We start from the raw sequence: 22,776 nt of genomic DNA, 5'->3' as shown, positions 1-22,776 counted from the left end.
GGCTTGCCCATATACCAGATAATGCTGAACAGTAGCTTATTTTTAAACCAATACCACACTTCCATGGATCAATAGTAAGCCAATTCTGGTTCCATCTGGTTTGAAGATAAGCCAATATTACTGCAATGTGGCTTACAAACAAACCAATTTCTGATTAATTCTGGTTTACAGGCAAACCACTGTAAGGATTCCTCTGGTTTACCAACAAGCCATTACAAGCTGGCTTGCAGGCATGCCAATCTATGGCTTTTTGTAGGGCTTGCTGACAAACCAGTTCAATATTAGCCATATTTCCGGGGGGGGGGGAGGGGGGGGAGGGATAATTATTTCTGACCATCCTTCAAATTTAAATTGGATGTCTTCAAATTTTGTAGACACAGAGGAGGATTATCATCCCATGGAATGGCCTATTGGGTCCTCTATGTGATGGAGCTACACAAAGCAGGACTGTAAAATATCTGAAACACAAACAACAGCTGAAATAGTTAGAAATCCTGCAAGCTACATTAAAAAAAACAACAATCATCAAAATGAATTTCAGACTAACATTTATTGCAATTTACAAGAAATGAAACAGTCTTTGTTGCAACATAATTGAATCTAATACTTACAAGGGAATACTAAAAATGACATTCTTATGAATGCTACTCGTAAAATCATACTGATAACATAATTTACTGCATCTGATGCAAAATTGCTAGCTGTTTCACTGGGAAATCCCCTGTACACTGCAGACCACTCATAATTGTCAGCCAATTTACTTCTCATCCCATCTTTGTCAAGCCAGAAGTACTCTACAAATTGAAATGTTCCTTTCACACATCTGATGTAATCAAAGTTTGAAACCCTACATAACTAAGCAAACCTAGCACAACATTGTCTCTTTCCATGCTGAAGAATATAACACCTTCAAGAAACAACACAAACTGTTTCCTCCTTTATAGACGAGCACACCTAAACAGGGCTGCTACTTTGCATCTCGTCCACAGAATGTGAGTTTCCAGCATCCTGCAATATAAAAGATGCAAACATTCAAACTCTGCGGTCCAAGATGAGCTCCTGGTAAAACACTCAGTGCCCAGCTACTTGTACAATGAGGGCAAGGCCACGAGGCCTAGAAACTGGTATGTTTAGGGAATTTGTACAAGTATATAACAGTCATGTTCTTAAACACATATTTGACTGCAGGAACACAATTTTCAAGTCTTTCTTGGTGCATCAATAATCTGACATGACTGCTCAGGGCAAGTCTCTCAGTATGACAAAGATAGCTCTTACAAGTTACTGTCAATGTCATTGGCTTGCTGCAACAGTGCACTGGCAAAAAGTGTGTGAAACTACGGAGTGAATTTCACGATAATGAATTTCAATTCAAGAATATCAAAATGATTATTACAAGACAAGATATATCAGAGTCACAGTGCAATGTCCTTTTGAGACTTGCAAAGAAGTTAGTAGACCTTTGAGAAAGCATTTTATCACTCTGGCTATGCAACCCTCATCATTGATGATATACTTCACATGTATGTAGTTTGAAATAAGTAAATGAGGCTCCATTAACTGTAACTTTTGTCTACTTCTTCAGTATTTCAGTATTGTTTATCAACTACGATTTCTTGGTCTACTTTCCACAGCATACTAAAATGCCAAGTTTTATAGCCTGTATATTTGATCATTTTTATAATTGACTAATGAAATCTTGTACGGCCCTAAATGAAATTTTCAACAATAACAATGCTACATGTACATACTGTATTGAGTAGCTAAACATTGGGGATTTCATCATGCTTCAATGACTTGAATGGGAAACTGCAGTTGATAAGCAGAACAATTGTACTGGACTGTTCACACACTAGGTACATCGATGTAAATGCAGCTGTGCTAGTTATTTTTCTGACTATGCTATACTGGGGATATTATTTTAATAGCTGGTAGTCTCTGTTGCTTCTCAGGGCTGGTACAGCTGTGTGTACATCCCTGAACCAGCCCTCTGACGGTAACAGGGTTGTATGAATTTTCAAGTGTAGTGTTACACAATGTCCATGCACTGAATCTGACAGTAATCAAATCCAGCATGTTGAAAGCTCAATCAGCTGTAACTTTTAGCAATTTCCAAGTAATTTTATTTTGTGCAAAAAAACTGCAGTTTCTTGTTCTACTTCTTAAGGCATGATGAGTGTCAAACATACATTATCAACCCAGTTCATATGTGCATATTTAGCATTGTTACTGTTGAAAATCAAATTTCAGTCTGGAATACACCCTTTGTGCCTGTCCTGAGGGGACATGGAACTATGGGAAAATACTAACCGGACGTGCGGTAAAACATACGACCTATACTTTAACATGGAAAGGTGCAATTTTCGAGTGAAAAAAAGTGAAATACGAAGTGAATATTTATGCTTCAACAAGAAAACACCTAGTGGTGCATTGGACTAGCTTAGGTAAGTGTTTGTGTGCATTGTTTAGCAAGGTAATATTTTATAACTGTAGATATCAGTGATTTTTGGCACGCGAAGCGGGCGAGTTGTAGACTTCATTTCACTATGTACAATGTATGAAGGCGTAACATGGCCAGTATGTCAAAATCTTCAGAATTATGGGTAAAAATTCAAAATTTTAACGAATTCATACTTTGTTGACTTATGTTTTCATTGCTGTGTTTTCATTTTTGAAATATTTGAAAAAAATTGAACATTCACGTAAATTTGTTTCCGCTGAGCTACTACGGGTCCCTTAGGTTCGGGAAGCGCACAGTCATCATACCGGCGCTACTGTCAGCAGGGCCATGTGACACAGTTTGCGTCACCCACTCTCGTATCGGGTCTACAACTTGGCCGCATCGCAGGCTGAAAATCGCCGATATCTACAGTTATAAAATAATACGGAGCTAAACAATGCACATGAACACTTACCAGAGCTAGTCCCATGCACCATTAGGTGTTTTCTTGTTGTAGCATAAATATGCATTTCATATTTCACCCACTTTTTCCGCTCGAAAATTGCACCGTTCTGTGTTAAAGTATAGAAGTCGTCATATGTTTTACCACACTTCCGTTTAGTATTTTCCCATAGTTCCATGCCCCCTGGCGACAGACGCAAAGGCTATATAGAACTCATTTGTCAACAACAACAATGGTTGTTAAACATGTACACAGTACACTGTCAAGCAGAATATTGGTATTCATGAGACTGTTATATAGCTATTAAAACTGCAGTTTGTACACACAACAATGAAGATTCAAAATTGCTAAAATTTACAGCCAATGTGCCTTTACTAATTTGCACAGAATTATGGTAACAAATTTTTTCAACAAGCAATACTTACGTCAAAACCATAACCATTTGTCCAACTGCAGTTTTTCCACAAAAGACACTCTTGAGAACCGAGAAGTTTGATGCCTGTTTAACAATCAGGAAAATGGTAAAATATGTCAATTCTATTCTACTTCTATACATCAGACTAAGATTCAATATCATAAACTAGGTGCATGCAAGTGCCTCCCCTCATGTGATTGATTATTATACACCTGCTTCTGTAACCTATTGAGTTTCGTTGTACAGTAAGTTTCAGTATCAGAGGATGCAGAGTCAAATAACTTTGTGGCGCAGTACAATAACATTTGGTGTCATTGGACGCTATTTGACATTTGCCCTCAAAAAACCTTTACGTCAGTGCAGGGAAAAAGGAGAGATGATTTTAACTTTTTAACAAAAAGTATACTTCTAAACATTCAGTACTTCACAACGTTACTAGTGGTGAATCAAAACCCTGTGAATTAGAGTTAAATTATGCTGCTGACCTACAATTTCTATTATGTACACTGTGCTGCGCAGGTTTGAGTTTAGTTGACACGCTGAATGTGTTCTCAGTTTGCTTGCAATCGCCTGGTGAAGTATGTGACGGGCATCCAAAAAACACTTTGACTTTTTTGCGGAAAAATTGGACCAAAAAAGGTGTATAATAATAATGCTATTCACAAAATACCGAGATTTATGTCCTTGTACATCGTACGCTTTAGCATTGTCCGAGAGGCGTATCATCGAGGCCAATACCTCCGCTGCACTATGTACTCGGACATAAATCCCAGAATTTTGTGAACAACCTTAAATTACAATAATAAGTGTAATGCTTATCATGTATGTTGTGTGACTACGACAAAGATATGTCACAGATATGTAATAACAGCTGAAATTTGAACAAAACCCACATTGTTAGAGTAATATGTGGAAATATGAGGAACATTCACGCCTAACATGATTATTATCGCTGCACACAACGATATTTGATCACCTTTTATATCACTTTCTGAGTTCCACCATATCTGAGGGCAGAGTCTTCATTCTGTTTCCACATTGTGCTCAGAGAATCCATTGTTAATTTGTGGAGCTGAAGGCATTTTCTGTATCAAGTATATCATGCCCTGGACCATCTGTTGAAAAAGAAACAAATAAGTATCTATTACCAGTAAGTGGAAGTCAATGGTCAACATTTGTACGTGAAGTCATTTGCTGGAAATGAATCACTTTAGTATGTACCTGTCTTGAATGACAAGATGGCTCACAGGATTTGTGTAAACAATGACGTTGAAGGACCCAAGTTAAAATCAAGCTGTGGAAATATAAAGTTGCCTTGAATAACAGAATCAACCATTACGTCATTTCAGACAAATGATTTGTGAGGTATGTTTGTCTGTATTAAATCATCTAAGTTGCCAGATCGAGGTTATTATCAACATAACCAAGAAATATCATTCATGAAACAGTCTAGTTTTGTTATTGAAAGAATGGTATGAGGATACCTGCATCTACACCATGGCAAGTCAGTTTGCCGTCATGAAAGCCATACAAACACCGTATAAAAGGGACACACACACATCAGGCCAATTTGTTACATCCTTGGCAATCATCATTGATATGAATATATGCACTAGCTGCAAAATTTGAAGCGCTACGGTGAGGCGGTTGGGGAGTTTTGGTTTTTGCGACCTCACTCACCAGTAGCACTACAATGCCGACGGCCGTGTAGAGTTCCACCACATACATGAAATAAGCACATCCCACTGGACGAGGCGTGTTGATGTGAAATGCTACATATTTGCTGAATTTGGTCGTACCGATTTATCACTACTGAAGACAAACACTACACAACACGAACCTTGTCGTTTATGGGGTTTGGAATTTGTTCAAACATGTCGATCGCGTTCCATAAACCATGGATGTAAATTTTATTTACATCCATGCATAAACCATAGGGGCTCATAAGTGCCTATTTAAGTCAATATTACAGCTTTTTCTTTCTTTTTCAATGTTACAAATAAAGCTGAAGAGCACAACATTTGTGTAGCTGTCTTTTGTGTAGCTTGTATTGGCATGTATAGTGCGCCCTCAATGGGGAATGTGATCATATGTAAATACGACCTTTAGTTCCGTGACCTCTAGCCAATTCCTCTGGCCATGCCTTCTGGCCACGTGTACAGACGTCGCTGTGTTTACTGCATATATTAAGCATAGCGAGGGCAGGGCAGGGCAGGAAGTAGGCATGGCTAGAGCCGGGCCTAGAGGTCACGGAACCAAAGGTCACATTTACGAGGACGCACTATACATGCCAATACACGCTACACAAAGACAGCTACACAAGTGTTGTGCTCTTCAGCTGGATTATTTGCAACATTGAAAAAGAAAGAAAAACGCTGTAATATTGACTTAAATAGGCACTTATGAGGCCCTGTGCATAAACATTGACTGAGCGTAGGGCATCCGTGTTTCACTGAGCCGCCTGTACCGGAAGTTGAATGGCGGCTCCCAGAAATGTTTTCGGAACGCGATCGAAGTGTTTGAACAAATTCAAGCCCGGTTTAAATTAATGACTTTGCACATCTTACACGGAATATAACACGGAATAAAGCTTACTTGCCTCAAATTCCAAAGACGTCGGTTCTTTCTTTCTACCTCCATGCACAGATCTAGCGGGACTGTGCTCCATCGAGTGACTCGATGCATGGTTGAACGAGTCATGACTACCTCCATGAACGAATGAACACAAATACATGTAGTTTCGCTGTACATAACATGTTCTTCCAAAGTCATATTTCGTCGGTGATGGAAGCCATTGCTGTCGACTGTTATATGGGAAATTTTGGAGGTAAACTGACGGGGACTGCCGTAGTTCGGAAAGGACTTCGGAAAGGTTGGACGATCGTAGACTGCGTAGAGTACTGTCTCGGCTGCACTGCATCTCGGCTGTGGCTTGGCGCGCAGACAGAGGAATTCATACGCCACTCCCTTTGAAGTGAAGGGGTGAGGATTCCACTAGCCAGCGGTCACTTTAAGAGTACGATCAATCAGCAAGTACAATAATTCTTACATATGTCACGGTGATATAATATCTATAACGAAGTTTATATTGACTCGGGGAATCATTGTGTAAAATTGAACTATGTTAAAGCGTAATGTTACAAAGGGTCAACCGTGGGTCAAAGGTTACGTAATGACCGCGACCGTTGACTTTATTGAAACACGTCACGCGTGGACACACGTATACGTAACGCTCTAAATTATCATCAGCGGTGATCTGGCTTGCATATTTTTGGCACGTCATGAGCCATAAATTATTGTGGTTTTTACTTTCGTTCTTCTCGCAGGAAATGCAGACAATCCGACCTATAGGCCCAACATTTATTTTTTGCATGTTAATGAAAGAAAAGTGACAATTAATTCCTTCAAATTATTGTTTTGATATTTATGTACCCGCATACTTGAAACAAGTTCATATCTTATGTTCAATTGAAAATATCCCAAAATTGTACAGTACGACAAAATTAAAGCTAATCAATCTATCGCACTGAATGCAGGCATTGATGCGCACCGTCCTCGCTGTTATCAATGTAGTGACGTGATGTACGATTCTGGTTTAGATATTAACCAGTGACTGTCATGACAATGGCTTGAAAACAGGCCGATTAATTTCAAGTGCATGGATGGTTTAAACTTAAACCATGCTCACAAAGTTGCCACTTGTGGTTGGTTTAAAGATGAGCCAATGAATTTGTCGGTATATAAGCAAACCAACGATGCCAGTGGCTCAAATTTAAACCAATGAGATTAGACTATGAAAGGCTTAAAAAGAAGCCATTCGGCTTAAATTTATGCCATGACGGGCTTGATAATAAGCCACCCATATGTATTGGTATGAATACATGCCATTCATACTCTTTGTGGTGGCGTGACTGCAAACCAAAAAATCTTAGTGGATTGCGGGCAAACCGAAATATTTCAAACTGGTTCACCCGCAAGCCACATACAAACCAAGTGGTTATATTTCAAGCCAGAAGAATTTGCATTGTACGAGCTTAGTTCCTGGTGGCGGCATTCTATGTATTTTCGGTACAAGGTACCAAAGTGGTTTTCTTATTTTTCTATTGACTGGATTCAAATATTCATATATGGGATAGTCAATATGTTTTTCATTGTACATTTCTGTTGTGAGATTGTGTATGTCTTCTATTGTAGTGTTTGTGTCATCTATTGCCAATTTTGTGTACATCGTTGATCGCTAAGTTGACATTGGCATTCTCTCATGTAATCATCAGTGTTTAAAACTGCTGTCCCCCGTCCTTTATCAAACAGTTTGATGGTTATCTTCTTGCTTTTCGATAGCGTTTTCAACGCTTTTTTTTCTGTATGTGTCATGTTTGCGTTTCGAATAGGTATGTAAACAATAGCCAATTTTGTCGCTTCCAAATAATTTTCTAGCTTTGAGTTCTCAGTTGTATGTGGGATCCAGTTGTAGTTCATTTTGAATGGGTGTTGTACAGTTATCAAAGATCATCAAACAATTACATAATCAAGCAGCAAGCAACGAAATACATGATAGCTCTGCTAAAAATACTTAAAAAACAAAACATTTGAATTCAACGATGAATTCTACCGGCAAATATGGGATGCTCTATGCAGATATTACATTTTACGAGACAGAAATGAGAATGAAGAGAAACACAAACAACAAATACCGACCTGGCTGAGGTTCAGGGACGATGTTTTTCTGACTTTCATCGGGACACAACACGAACTCAATGAATTCATATCAAACATCAACAACATGCATCCTACTTTGAAAGCTCCTCTCAAGAAATCATATATTTAGACCTGACTATCTACAAAGGTCGTCGATACAACAAAAGGAACATTCTCGACAACAAGACGCACATAAAACCAATAGATATATTCCAGTTCTTACAAAGAAATTCATGTCATACGGCAGCAACATTCAAAGGTCTTATCAAAGATGAAACATTACGATACATCAGAACATGCAACAACGAAACCGATTTTACACAGAAAGTCACAAAATTTAGTGAAAAATTACAAGACCTACAATATAAAAAAAACACAATTATACGGTGTCGCTCATCTTTGATCAGAATTGGAACATACTAGAATGGGTACCAAAGATCAACAATAAATGTTGTTTCTATCTGTTCAGTGCAGGAAAATTCTACGTTGATGTTATGACAATGATTTCTGCACAGTACAATCAGAAAAACAACAAGAATTATTTAAATCAGAAAAACAAGAATCACAAAAGTAAATAAGGTCTGAAACTTTAGGTACTGGAGGTCAACTTTAGCAACATGCATAGCAGAAACTGCTAGTTCATAAACAATGGCAGAAAGTGACTCAAGGTCAGTGGAGTAGCCTGTTTCAGTCACTGGCATGCCACCACTCCTGCACATTTGCAGGATTTCCCTTTCTCTTACCTCATTTGCACATTTTTGACACTGACGTGTTCATTTGAATAGCGTCACATCTAATACTCTGCATCTACCTGTACACCAAATACTGAGATAGTAGCTTCCGCGGTATGGGAGCTTTTGCGTGTGACGGACATACATCCGCACATACATACCCACATACATACATACATACAGACAGACATACAGACGCCACCGAATCACCATATAAGCTCTTTTTGGTATATATATACATACCAAATACAAGCTAAAAATGAAATAGAACGCATTATCAGAGAAACAGATCATAAAAGCAGAAAAAGACAGCTTGAACAACAAAAAGAAAGAAAGAACGCCACAAACAATACAGTAGTCTTCATAACAACATATAGCCCATACATCGAAACGACAAAAATCAACAAACCCTGACAGAAAACTGGAGTAAACTTGAAAAAGACGAAACACTAAAAAAAGTCTTCCAAAATCAACCAACAATCGCATATAGAAGAAACAGAAATACAGGCGACACACTTATAAGCGCCAGACTTCACAAAAGCGACAACAGCTCGAACTCAGGTTCACACGAACCTACACAAACACAACAAGACCAAACAGTAGATATTCTTGCTTCCCTACTTGAACAACAAACGTATGTGGAACAACATACTACCAAATAAAAACAATCAACCATTCAACACGTCTCACCAGTCAAGAATGAATTTTAAGCGACTGATGAAGAAAACTCTGTTTTCGAAACGTAGCGCCAAAGGATAGCAGTGTCACACTTCTCTCCGCTCCAGTGCGGAGTAACATCAAGACACGTAAATTACGGGTACGTCTAGTCATGGCTAAGCAACATTTTACATAAAACAGCCAAACATGAGATGCACTTATATTATACACAATTTCATACACAAAATGCAAACAATCCAAATATGAACGATGTGTGGAGTTGCTTTCCCTTTACTACCTAACCTCGGAAATTGTGAAAATCCACATAAGCAACACGTTCCGGATGAAGAATATGACAGTGATTATTTTTAATACATGTATAAATATGCATATTATGGGACTTATGATCACTTTCCTATAATCTAGATATGGTACCTGGATTCCTAAACCACCAAAACATGGTGGTAGACACAGACATCACAAGTCTAGCTTTAATATTTAAGTAGTAATGGCCATTTTAAGTATATGGCGGCCATTTTGGACGCCATCTTGAAAATGACACGTTTCCGGTGATCAGCTTTTGGTAGAGTTTTAGTATGTTATTAAGCACATTTGACTCTATAGAAATCCGTTGAGAAACCTTTTGTAGCAATTGTTTTAGGGTAAGGTCCTTTTTTTTCATAAATGCAGCCGACTAAGCGTCGGGTGGTACTCTGGCGATGACCTCTGTGACCCAACTTGATCAATAGGCCTGTACACTGTTTGCTACCCCGAAACCTAGTCAACTTCGATGGGTTAATTGAATCTCCAGCTTACGAGGCTTGAGCCAAATCCGAACGATATGTAATCAAATTATAAGGTAAAAATGTAATACTAAATGTACACTTGAAACGATTTTATGCGTGCTAACGGAAAAGACGCAGTGTTTGTTTCAGCACTTCTACGGTCGTAGCACAGTCCCTCGTGAGCTATTCAGCTCTGGGACTATTCGTCCCATAGACGAGTGTACATAAGCGAGAAAGAACCCAAATCTGGAAACCAAATGGCTATTTCCTATAGGGATTATGCCAGCATGTCATCTTCGACGTTCGATTTTACTGTGAAAAGTAGCAAGTTCGTCTATCATGTAACCGTCGATCGTTCCCAGCTAGCATTCTCAAAATCCATACCTGGTCCTTAATTTGCTTCAAAAACGCTCGTTTCGTGTGATTTTCGGCCGAATTCGACGGCCGCATCGCTAAAATATAAGAGTGAGCAACATTCCGGTCACCTCAAAGTGGACGTTGGGCACCTCCACTTTACTGACGTTAGCGCTGCGTACCCATTAGGGGTGACTGGAAGGTTGTTCACGCCTTATGTTTTGGCGAGGTGTCTTCTGAACTCGGCCGAAAATCACACAAATATTCCACAAATACTTTACCTGTTTACAAAATCCTCATTTTCATGTGATTTTCGGCCGAGTTCGAGAGACACCTCGCCAAAACATGAGCGTGAGCAACATTCCAATCACCCCTCATGGGTAGGCGGCGCCAACGTCGGTAAAGTGGAGGTGCCCAAGAGGTGACCGGAATGTTGCTCACGCTTATGTTTTGGCGATGTGTCTGTCGAATTCGGCCGAAAATCACATGGAACGAGCGTTTTTGAAGCAAATCAAGTACCAAATATGAATTTTGAGAATGCTAGGGAACGATCGATGGTTACATGATAGACGAACTTGCTACTTTTCACAGTAAAACCGAACGTCGAAGATGACATGGTCGCATAATCCCTATAGGAAATAGCCATTTGGTTTCCAGACTTGGGTTGTTTCTCGCTTATGTACACTCGTCTATGGGGCGAATAGTCCCAGAGCTGAATAGCTCACGAAGGACTGTGGTCGTAGCGTACAGACTAAATCTGAGCCCAAGAAAACATCCGGCAGATATGCCTCCAAAAATTCAATTGAAAGGTCGTTTTTGACTGTAAAGGTAAGAGGTGCAATTTTGTGGCCCAAGTTTCTCTTTTTGATTAGAAATTGGTGATTTTCGGACGCTGAAAAAATGCATCAACGGTTTTTTGAAAGCGTGAGGGCGCTCTTGCAATTCAAAAGAAAATCTCATTAACATATGCAAAAGTACGACCCGGTTTCTCGAGTGTATAGTATTGCAAATGTAGTATGTATGCTGTTCAATGGTCTTCGACTACAGTAGCTAACAAACATATGTAAGACCTTAAAGGTGTCCTTGACCTCAAAGGTTTCCTCACCCTAAATGTGCAGTAAGATAGGGGGTTTAACTCAAGTCTTGAGGTCAGGGACACCTAAGGGAGTGTTCAGAATTTACTTCCTGGGGCCGGAGGATTCTCAGGGAGGGGACCACCAATTTCCCTAAGAAAAATTAGGGGGATCAGACAGAAATACCACAATCGATATCTTTTAGGGGGACTAAGGAAACCCCCCCCCACACACACACACACACATCAATTTAATATTTGTCCATAAGTCCTTATCTATAAAAAAGTGAACCATAGTAGCTACCTGGTTGACAGATAAACTCCACAAGTATATTTAAACTCCTTTTGCAATTAAAATTTGGTAATATTCACAGTTTTTTGTTTAAAATTTATGCATCTACTGCATTACCTTGTTCTTCTTCCTCAAGCATCATGAAATGTCAGTGAACACATCCTGCTTTGTATGTTATTAGTACATTATTTCTTCCCCTGAGCACTTCCATTAGTATGTATAGGTAAAAACAACTTCGCAACATTTACAACCAAAGTGTTTGATACAGACCACTGATAAAAAAAATATCTGAGACAAAGTAATCGTCAAAATAATCAAGACGTACTAAACTGGATACGATAAGGTTATTACGGAAATACCGCAAAAGATGCACGAGAACATTGGCGCAGCGCATCGCCATGAAAAGGCCATATTCAAATGCCTGGCTATCATAATTACGCAATAATGGAGAATCTCTTTATCTCTAAATCTGTCACAATTATCATCGTACTATAATTGGTGCATGTTAACACTAACCTTGACCGTCAATGTAAGGGCTTGAGAAACGAGAGCAACAGTAGAATATCAGAGGTGGTAAACGCAGATAAAGGGCTGTAAAAAAGGTATATTCAGGCTTATTAAATTCCTGATCTCTTCAATTCTAGTCCTCTCTCAATATTACCGCTTTTGTCAAATGATTACTTTCCCTAAAGTATATTCAAAGTAGTATAGTTCAGTGTGACGTGTAGGGGCCACTGTACTTTCCTGTAATGATTGGTTCAATCTAGTTTCAGAAAAGATATTCTTTTCAAACGCCTGTAAATGAGCCCATAGACGATCTTGTCCACAATATATGCGGCCCTGTCTTACCTAATCTTTCGAAGGCTTTTGATGTCGAAAACTGAGGGTCTTTTGACGTAATGGCAATTCGAATAGAGTAAAGAGACTTCTTATATTGTAGTGCGGAGTGGAAAGTTATCTCTATAATATGATTGACAGACTTTTGTCTTGTGCTTTGTAACATGCCTATTGTTATCACGATTGTCAGCAAAAAAAAGAACGAAGCGCTGATAAAACAAATTCATGTCCTTTTATAAAAATTTCTTTATTTGCCATTTCGGCATTTAACATACACTGTAAGATCTATGAAGTGTAATATAAATGGTAGTGTGACAAGTCATTCCTAAAGAGAAACAAAGGAATAAAGAACAACTAATAATACATATGAGGAGAATCCAAAGGAACCAGACAAATGAATGTACAGGTAATGGAAATGTATGCACAAAAAGGCATTCGAGATATCAGTGTACTCAGTTACACAAATTCACCTCAGGTGATAATTGTTATGCGCAAAAAGGTTGTCAATAGAAACATCGAATAATCCAGTTCACATATCAAACTCAGTAAGGACCTTGACAACGGTTACATATCCAAACATTGATCAAATCACATTGTGCTCAAAACATGTGGTTCGACAATTTACGATATCAAATATGACTTCAAATAAATGAGACGATTTCATACATTTCTTTATGTTATCGGATAAACTAAAAGACTTCTTAACAGGTATGACAGCTGTAGCCCTCGAAGCATTCAGTTGGGAATGATTTGGTCCGATTCAAACAAAAGGTGCAACATTAATTAAAATAGTTAAAACCCTCAGAAGCGGAAAAAATGCAACACCAAAAGTGAAATTCCCTTGCATTTAAAATTTGGTACCTAATTATTCTACAGAAAAAGATAACATTACTTAAATTGACGGGGTTTCTCAACAGAGGTTTAACCTTCAGGCAAAGAAAGTCTTAAAGAGTCATTCACAGAACCAAAACGTCTGAGACAAGTCAGAATGTCTGAGTCCTTAATAAAAGAACAATCACCGATGAACTGAAAAAGGTTATTAAGGAAAGTGAAGTGAAATAGAGATATGAAAAAACATGCTCTCCAACGTCAAAGCAACCTAGACTTTAAAAATTTCCATTTCACGCCAGCTTTGTACTTCTTGTCACTTACATAGACCTATACACGTCAAAACTGGTATCATTTCAAGATCTCCTTTCAAAATCTACGATTTCTGTGTAATTTTTTCCATAATAAATCAATAATACAGTTGACCTGCTGTAACAGGCTTGTCTATTATTGAATACATGTTGAAAACACACGTAAAATTCTCTACGAGCATAGTAATAGCAATCTCTAATCGATAAAACCAGTAACAGTTACACAAGATCGAAACAACAACACGAGATAATTGAAGAACCACATATCCTCTTGCGTTCAATGCTACAAGAAAATCACATCATAAATCGCCACCATTCTTGAAGCAAAGTCAGTACATACAGACAATGAAACTCGAAAACTATATTTTGTCCATGAGAAATTAAATATTTAGTATTAGTTCATGACCAAATATTATCTGCCAATCATGTACATTCAAATACTCATAACAACCTCTGCAAGAATCGCTGCATGGACATGAAGATGCCTTGAGAGAAATATAGTTCTGTATCTTAGCAGTCCCTCCTTTGTAGTCCATGAAAGACAGCACAATGCCAGATACGATTTTGTGCCTTTTGCAGCTATCATGCGATCGATTGTCGTGGTCTATCTAATAGCATAGCACACTAAGTCTTATATATTTGTTTAAACTGGGATATCTACACTGAGTAACTGAATCGTGTCTCCAATCGATTGGTTTTCATTCTCTTCAGGGACGGGGTAAGTTTTTGCTCGATATTGTAATATAACGAACTCTATTCGCCTATTAACTTCTTGGTCGTTCTGTTCACCAATTAGCCTTTTGGAATAAACATAAACACTGACAAGTTTTGGCAAAGAACCAAACACTGCTGTCATAATAAATTCCTTAGTGCCCTCAAATTGTTCCATGACGGCAACGACCAAGAGTAGAAAAAGCCCGATTAGTATAAGTTTTAGAATTTGTTTTGTGAAATATTTGTACACTGGTCTGATCTGATCACAAACTGATCGAAACAGGGCGACTGGGATATGATTAATGTTTGCGCGACTGCGTAAATTTGGCACGTCTTTCAGAAGGACGATTTTATTCTCGACGGTGCATTGGGTTTCATGATACTCCCTGACCATATATCGGTAGTCGGACACAAAGGTAGCGCATCGATTATCATCAAGATCTGAACAAATTTTAAATGTTTTGCGCTTCAAATGTTGGTAGAAGCTGGTGAACGAATAATACGTGTCAATGACGTAAAATACAAGGATTATGCCAGCTAAAAGAACAGGCATATAAGTATCGCTGTTAAGAATTACCACTGCGGAAATCCGAATAAAATGTAAAAACAAGAACGACATAATATACAAAAAAATACCATACATTGACATGACAAATGTCAATAACAAAACCAAAGAGTAGAAATTTTCGGATATCCATTTTTTATTTCGGAAATGCTTAAACATCTGCGCACGATGCAGTAAAACATGACAAACAATCCATTCATGATTATATAATTACAGGGAATATATAAAATAATAAAAAGAGGTGTTTTCCAGGTCAATCCCAACTGTTTCCATGCATTTTTGTCAAGTATCTTCCAAAGACGAGTAATTTGCTGTTCAGCTAACATTTCAACACGGCTTATGTATAATTTTGTGGGTATACGTATATTCTGTCTGGAGAGAAAGTCTCCATAAACGTCCGTCATAGGACTCCAAAGAGCCAACCATCCGTTTTCTGTCGGCGAGCATTCCTCCACCACATCAACAAGGTAATCATTATGGAAAAGGGCGAAAAGAAAAGAAAATACAATATAAAGAAAAGCAAATATCCAGCATACGAATAGAGATTGAAAAGACTGGAATGGGGCATAGCGTATCAGATGTAGATTGTTAAACAAATGCAACACGCTGTATTCTTGGAAAAACAATCATAATAAAAACATTACAATGGGAATACAGAGACATAAGCTTCGCAAAATGTTTCCTGTGCGTTTGCAAGAGTTTCCCCTCCAACGCGATTCACAATTTTCTTGCTTTTCAGAGTGTTGCCAATAGAAACATATCATTCCCAGTTGCACCGGATGTTCGTCATCGTCGGGTAACAAATCCTTTTCTCTGTACCCGGTAAGTTTGCCATTTGAAGAGAAGGCTTTCCGCAAGTCTGAGTCTTTTGAAATTGCATACCACGGTAACATTGGTACAAAGATAAGAGCGAAAAACCATTGTAAAAAGTAACTAACCGACTTGAAAACCTTCACCCATCGTGAGTTAATGCTTGCTAGTTTAGAGCATTCGGAAAAGTTAAACCTTTTTTCGTAACACGTGTCATCGAAACATTCATAATATTGATAGCTGTCAAAAAATGAAGAGTCGCCCGTGATTACTCTGTCTGAATAGCGTTTGACACAGAGCTTACTTTGCTCTTAACTATCACGAGCAGTTATACGTGTCAATGTTTGATACATGGCATCCATGTAACATGAACAGCTTATATTACTTGGCGATAAAACGATAGGCTTTGACGAATGCTCGAATGATATTTCGGCCGCCATAAACGTTAAAATAGACTCGCCTCCCTGGCCGTTCACCCAAGCCCATTCAATTGGGACCTTCGGCTCGCATGTCAATGTTTCATTTACACGGAATGTTATGACGATGAATTTTGAATTTAAATAGTTCTGAAATTCGTCCTTGTAATATGGAATTGACTCTCCCAAGTGCAGCTCATACGCTTTGTGTTCATTGGATGAGTTGTGACAAGTTACCCTGAGTTCGTCTGGCGGTGTTTCCACTGTACTTGATAACACAAAGGGCAAGGGTTTGTCGTAAAAACCAAGAAATACAACTGTCACAGCAAACTTAAGAAGCAACATTCGAAATTTCATTATTGGAATCGCTATCTCTATCTTCCACTTTGAGTTCCCGTCTTGATCTGGAGATGCCGATCTTCCAACGGAGGAGATACCCTGGTGCAAGGAAGACTTTTGTCCGTGACAAAAATTGTTTCCGAATTCTAATCGGGGCGAACCCGATGTTTAGCTCTAGTACCTAAACATCATGCAAAAATGAAATTCAAATCTGTTAGAATAAGCTTTAAGGTCGAAATTTCCTCAAGGAAACTTTCAAAAATTCAACAATGTACATAGTGTAAAATTTTTTTTGTTTTACTCGACATGTTGTTGGAATAGCCAAAAGCTCGATAGTTGAACGAGTTTAAATAAAGGATAATAATAATAATAATAATAATAATAATAATAATAATGATGAAATTAATGATGATGATGATGATGATGATGATGATGATGATGTTTGGAATTCACGGTCACCACTCTATTGGAAAGAAAAGAATCTTCGATATTTCCAAATATCTAATACAGCGAAAACCTTACTAACTCAAATTGGGAGTTTCAAAATGAAAGTCCACAAGTGGTAGACCAGAAGAAATGTATCAGAAAAGATTTAGTATTCATACATCTGTCCCTTAGGTGCACTCTTACCTCAGGGATTTTACATCCCTTATCATTGTTAACATATATTATACTCCGACTGCAAGTAAATGCAGAAGGACTCAGTGAGCATCGGCACACTTATTTTGCCAATGTAATATACCGTAGACTTGGTTCCAGTTGGCGAACAACAAGTCGTTTAAATAGTCTTTTATGTATCTCCGTCTGTTTTACGCAAACATGTTTGACTGTCATGACACTAGATTACTTTTATCTCGTGAAGAATACGTTTCTGTGCTCTCGCTGTAGCGTGTAACGTTCGTAAATTACAAAGAAAATGAAAAACCTGCGAAAAATAATGCATGTAGGAACGGAGATTTAAGAAAGTTTCTTGTTAAAGCAAAGCAATGATTTTCGGTTAATATTATAAATTGAGGGGGGAAGCTTGGTCATAGTCATATCTCGTCTTTCAAAACCTATCCTGACCCTGTCGTCCGCCGATGATCGTCAGCGAAGTTTTCGGCTATGCAATTAATTGTCAGGTGATAGCGTGGGAAGAAAGCCTGAAAAGCGTGCGCAATACCAAAATGTTGTTATTGTGACTCAGCAAGTAATTTTTACGAGAACTAATAAATGTTTTAATTAACAAAAAACCGAGCCGTTTTTACGCTTTTTCTAAAGCGATGAATTTATTGCTCTAATAAGGTTTGTGTGCGTTGTGTGATAGCGAGTATGTGAGTTCGAGTGCTTCATGAACTCTACTGCGTGTGGAGGGGTCGCAGTCACAAAATTCTAACAACTTAGCTCGGTTATTAAAAATCACTCTCTTTAGGGAAATTTGGCAGAGCAGTTTTGACTGTGATGTCTTCGCTAGGTGACTGGGTGCCATTATGTTGTGAGTTCGAATCCGATTGAAAATCTACTGTTTTTTATATTGCCGAAATAAGATGATTAGCTGTAGATTTTGCTGACCCAACTCTAACATACTATCTGTACGCTACTTAAACTTTCTATTTCACTGACTTTGTTACTGGTAAGTTAGATACCTATTCTGAATATACTATACAGTGACAGAAAACATTGTAATATATTAATGCCATTTTAAACACATATCCATTGCTAAGGGTTTTAGCATTGATCAACTATTTGTCAAAAGTTAGTAACAAACAGAATTGAGGGAACGTCTACCCGATATTCTATATTAAAAAGCCGTATATGAAGATTAAGTGCAGGATTGAAGTGTTACCCCGAAAGCTCGGTCCTTCTTTCCGGAAGAATATAGCTGATTCGAACCCATGTAACATGTGATCTCTTTCCATCGTCCACAATTAACCCTTTGAGTGTTGAGTTTTTTGCCATCAAAATTTGAGTGCTACATTTTTTATGAATTTTTCTGTAATATTTTTGGTAATTTCGGACCAAATGGAAGTAAAATGTCATTGGTACAGTTTCTTATCAAAATTTTGGCAAAACCTGAAAAAGGTTGACTAGGGTACATTTTGTGACTTTTCTGCGCTCAAATGTTGATGTGCTACAAGTCGTTTCATCGGGTAATATGACTAGGAAGTGAGATTCTACCACTTCCTGCAAATATTTTATCACCTGTCGAGCAAAGCTTGAAACATTCTGATAGCGATGTCGCCTATGACGAGAGAGTTTTCTTTTAATTGAGCATTAAACATTTTATATACCTTTATGGGAACACGTATCAGACTGAAAGTGATGTGGACAAAACTTAAGCAGGCCAATTGAGAGGCCGCACAAGAAATGACGGTGAGAACTGTACATTTATGACAGATTAGTAAAGCAGGGTGGAGAACCAGTAAAACTAGTTGACCTAGTTTCGATTTTAGCTCGTAAACAGTTAGCTGTAAATAACGTTATATGGTATGCATGTTTCAAAGTTTTGTCAAGTACTGGCGACCTGGCGAATGGCGTCCTGGCGACGCATGTAAAACGTTGCTTGGTACGCGATAAAAGGTAAAAAGTCCACCATGATACTATATGAAACACAGGACAAACAACCCCTTTACCCCATTGCTATTATTTTGAACAGCAGATATAGTCTGGCTAATGACATTCATACTCAGAATTGCTTACTGCGAACGTCAAAATGAACCGGAGATCAACTTTGATAAGCCCCTATCATTTCCCTCGTAATCTTCCAATATCCCTTGGAAAACACCGAGGTACTTTGGTTAGTGTTGCCGATAAACAGGCCAATAAACATACAAGGCGCCTGCTGTGTTACTGCCATTCGATCTCCCTTCTATTTCTGGCTCCCTTTCCGGAAGAAACCATTTTGAAGCCCAAAGTGGTTGACAAAAATGAATAAAGCGTGCGATTTTAAGACCTTATATAATTGTAATAATAATTTCAAACTCGATTTTTCACAGAACTTGTTTTGCATTGTTACGTGCGTCGATCCTGTTATCGTGAAGTATTTCCCGTATGCAGTCATGTCACACGACATACTTTACCCAAATTGATTAGTAAATTCCATGAGCTTGCAAAGTAAACAACTGTCAGTGTGAGAGCCCGATAAAATTAGAAACATTCACATGGATAAATTAGAAACATTCACATGGAACGACTGAAATACAGCCAGTTAGTATATCTAGTGAAAGACAATGTTGTTGTACTGAGTGAGGCCCTGATTTGACTCTCGGCTGGCCGGAGAACTTCTACTCGTGGAAATGCCCAGTTCTACGGTATTTTATTATGACATCGTTCACAGTGCTGAGCAATGCATTTCTGTGTCAATACTGGTTTGGGAAACGCCTGTCAACCATTTTTCTATGATGCTCTTTCTTGCCTAAAATTCCATTGCAAGGCAAATCGATGTCGACAGAAAAAAAATATGCTCACGATTTTATGAACTGGCATACCTTGATTACATCAGGGTCTCTCTATAGGCCCTAATGCAGTGCACATACTGATCGACAACCATAGATAATGACAGCAGAACTCAGCCGAAATTTCCAAGATTCACTGACACAGTGTTTTATATCGCTGTTTTAAATCAAACTGATTACACAATCTCTGGATACAGAAATGGTATTTTGGTGAAATTTCAGCATCAAAAAATCCTAAAACTTGACATGAGGACGTCATGTGCCCATCAACAGCATAGTGCACGTGTGAACTGGCATGTATTGACTCATGGACTGTAGACTAGAGTGTAGAGAAACTGTCTATGATTGACTGCACGGAAAAGCAGTCTGCATCTTGTGAAAACAACAACATAGCAGTGAAAATGTAATAGTCACCAGTAAAAGTCTTCACAGATGAAAGGATATTGCTTCAAACTAATAAACTTCATGTTCAGAGGATGAACATTAACATCGCTGTGGTCCGTGAGTGAAAATAAACAATGGCGGACGTAACTGTGTAATGAACTATACTATTAAGGTGACGGGGGTGGGCAGGGTCAAAAGATCAAGAAAGTACTGGGAAAACGTGTCATTTTCCTACGATACTGTCTCGGGATCTCCAGCGTCCCATTATTTTGTAATATATAACAAGTATGCCATGAGCTTCGTTGAATACACTGATATCAAACAGCCATAGCTGTAAACTTGCGCAAAATGGTTTGATCCATGCTGAAGCTTGCATAGGGAGATCGAATGGAGATAGCACAGCAGGCGCAGTGTATGTTTACTGACCAAGGTACCTCGGTGTTTTCCAAGGGATATTGGAAGATTACGAGGGAAATTGATAGGGGCTTATCAAGTTGATCTCCTGTTCATTTTGACGTTCGCTGTAATACTGAGATAATGTCATAGGTCAATTTCATACGTTCCAAAACGGGTTGAATTTGAAACCAAATTTCCGATCGGCATCATCTCCCACTGTGGATATCTATTTTACTTGCCAAGGTCTTTCTTAATTGGAACTTGAAGTCAAAGAGAAACAATCTACCAGCCGGAGATTGCAAGAACAGGACATTTCTAGGTGATATGGTATATAGAAAGCTGTATGGCTGTAAGGTCTAGGGTCAATGTAATTATAGTTCACCTAAACAGGGGCACGACAGAGCGATTAAAAAGTCAAAAATTGTCTATCACTCACCTTCTTACTTACCTAGACCTTACTACCTACCTATCGACCTGCAAAGACCTATTTACTTACCTAGTATGCTCCGATAAAATCCTTGTTTGATGTCCACGTGCGGTAAGGTTTTCACCCATAGCTAGTTTTGATTTTAATATGCAAATTGTTTTCGAGAGACCGACAAGTAGCAGATGTACCAGAACACTTTGACGTAATTTCCAACCTTCCTATTCATAAAAAATCACTCTAAATACTTAATTGAACAAAAGTTGTAGTGTTTCAATATAAAAGACGGGTAAGCCTTATAACCGGTTTATAAATAGTGTAAAAGTTCGCACTATTTTTTGTTGCTCGCGCGAAGACAACACTACTGAGTGTGTAAAACCACAAACATCCGTATCGTACGTTCCTTCAGCTCAGAAAGCGCAGTGCTTTGCATTGAGTATTGTGCTTAACCCTATACCGTTGAGCCATGATGCACCTAGACTTGGTTCAAGTCTGTGATTTGTGAGTGTTTGAGTCGGGTTAACGCCATGATTCGTGTTCTGTTTTCATGTGAAACGCGTGAGTGGGGTAAACGCGATGATTGGGGTGAACCACCGTCCCTCCACCCACCGGGGTGAACGCTATACAGGGGAGTTTCTCCCGGAATCCGGCGGAAACTAACTCACGACTTCGCAGACTCAAGGTAACGCGTTCAATCGCTAGGAAAACCTGGTTTGTATGAAAAAGGAGAGACACATGAGAAACTACTGAAATTGATTTTACTTTTAGAAATTCACCGACTTGAACCAAGTCTATGATGTACCTAAACGAGGCGCCAAATGTAAAATAAATAGTTATCCACTTAAAACACATTTTGCCCATACAGTCAAATAACATGTCTTATAACACAAACATCCATCGACGTGCACGTTAACATCGTATGCACATCGTGTAAATCTGTATACGTAAACATGCGCACGCATATATCCATATTCAGCTGCTCAGGTGTACACACGGTAAATGTAAGTCGTAAGAGTAAACTCATTTGTTCTTATCTAATCTAGTTTTTAACATCAACAATTAGTAACTTATTGCAGTTCTTATAACTGTACAAATAAATGGTTGCTGCGAATAGAGTGCACTCAAGCAAAAGTAGTGTACTTAAACTACTATGGTGTTGTTTGCTGTCCTCCGCTGTAGTCAAGAGTTGTATGGAATCATATCAAGCGGGGGCCTTTGATTCCATCCTGACCTACATTCTTCGGTTATTCCACAGGGAAAAAGAAGTCATTCACCTTTGGTGGGGGAGGAGTAGGGTTCTTTGTGCAACGGTTTATTCATAGACCCCCGTTTTTCTCGAGGGTCTAGGGTTGATTTTGTTTTATTTTATTAATTTTGAGTGTGATATTTCAAGTAAACATTTGGACTCCAA

At 38.5% G+C, this 22,776-nt stretch overlaps 1 long non-coding RNA gene across 1 annotated transcript; it reads right to left on the bottom strand.

Moving 5' to 3' along the window:
- Nucleotides 1-686: 686 nt before the first annotated feature.
- LOC139145375 (uncharacterized) lies at nt 687-6,394 on the bottom strand. The gene is made up of 4 exons (XR_011554911.1): nt 5,918-6,394; nt 4,295-4,433; nt 3,329-3,402; nt 687-1,008 (listed from the first exon to the last, which is right to left on the bottom strand). It is a non-coding gene; the product is annotated as an uncharacterized lncRNA (long non-coding RNA).
- Between the last annotated feature and the right edge of the window lie 16,382 nt (nt 6,395-22,776).

The sequence above is a fragment of the Ptychodera flava genome, chromosome 12 (assembly GCF_041260155.1).
Source record: "Ptychodera flava strain L36383 chromosome 12, AS_Pfla_20210202, whole genome shotgun sequence".
NCBI lineage: Eukaryota > Metazoa > Hemichordata > Enteropneusta > Ptychoderidae > Ptychodera > Ptychodera flava.
The sequence above is the reverse complement of the archived record's forward strand: the minus strand, read 5'-3'. Positions and strand labels throughout refer to the sequence as shown.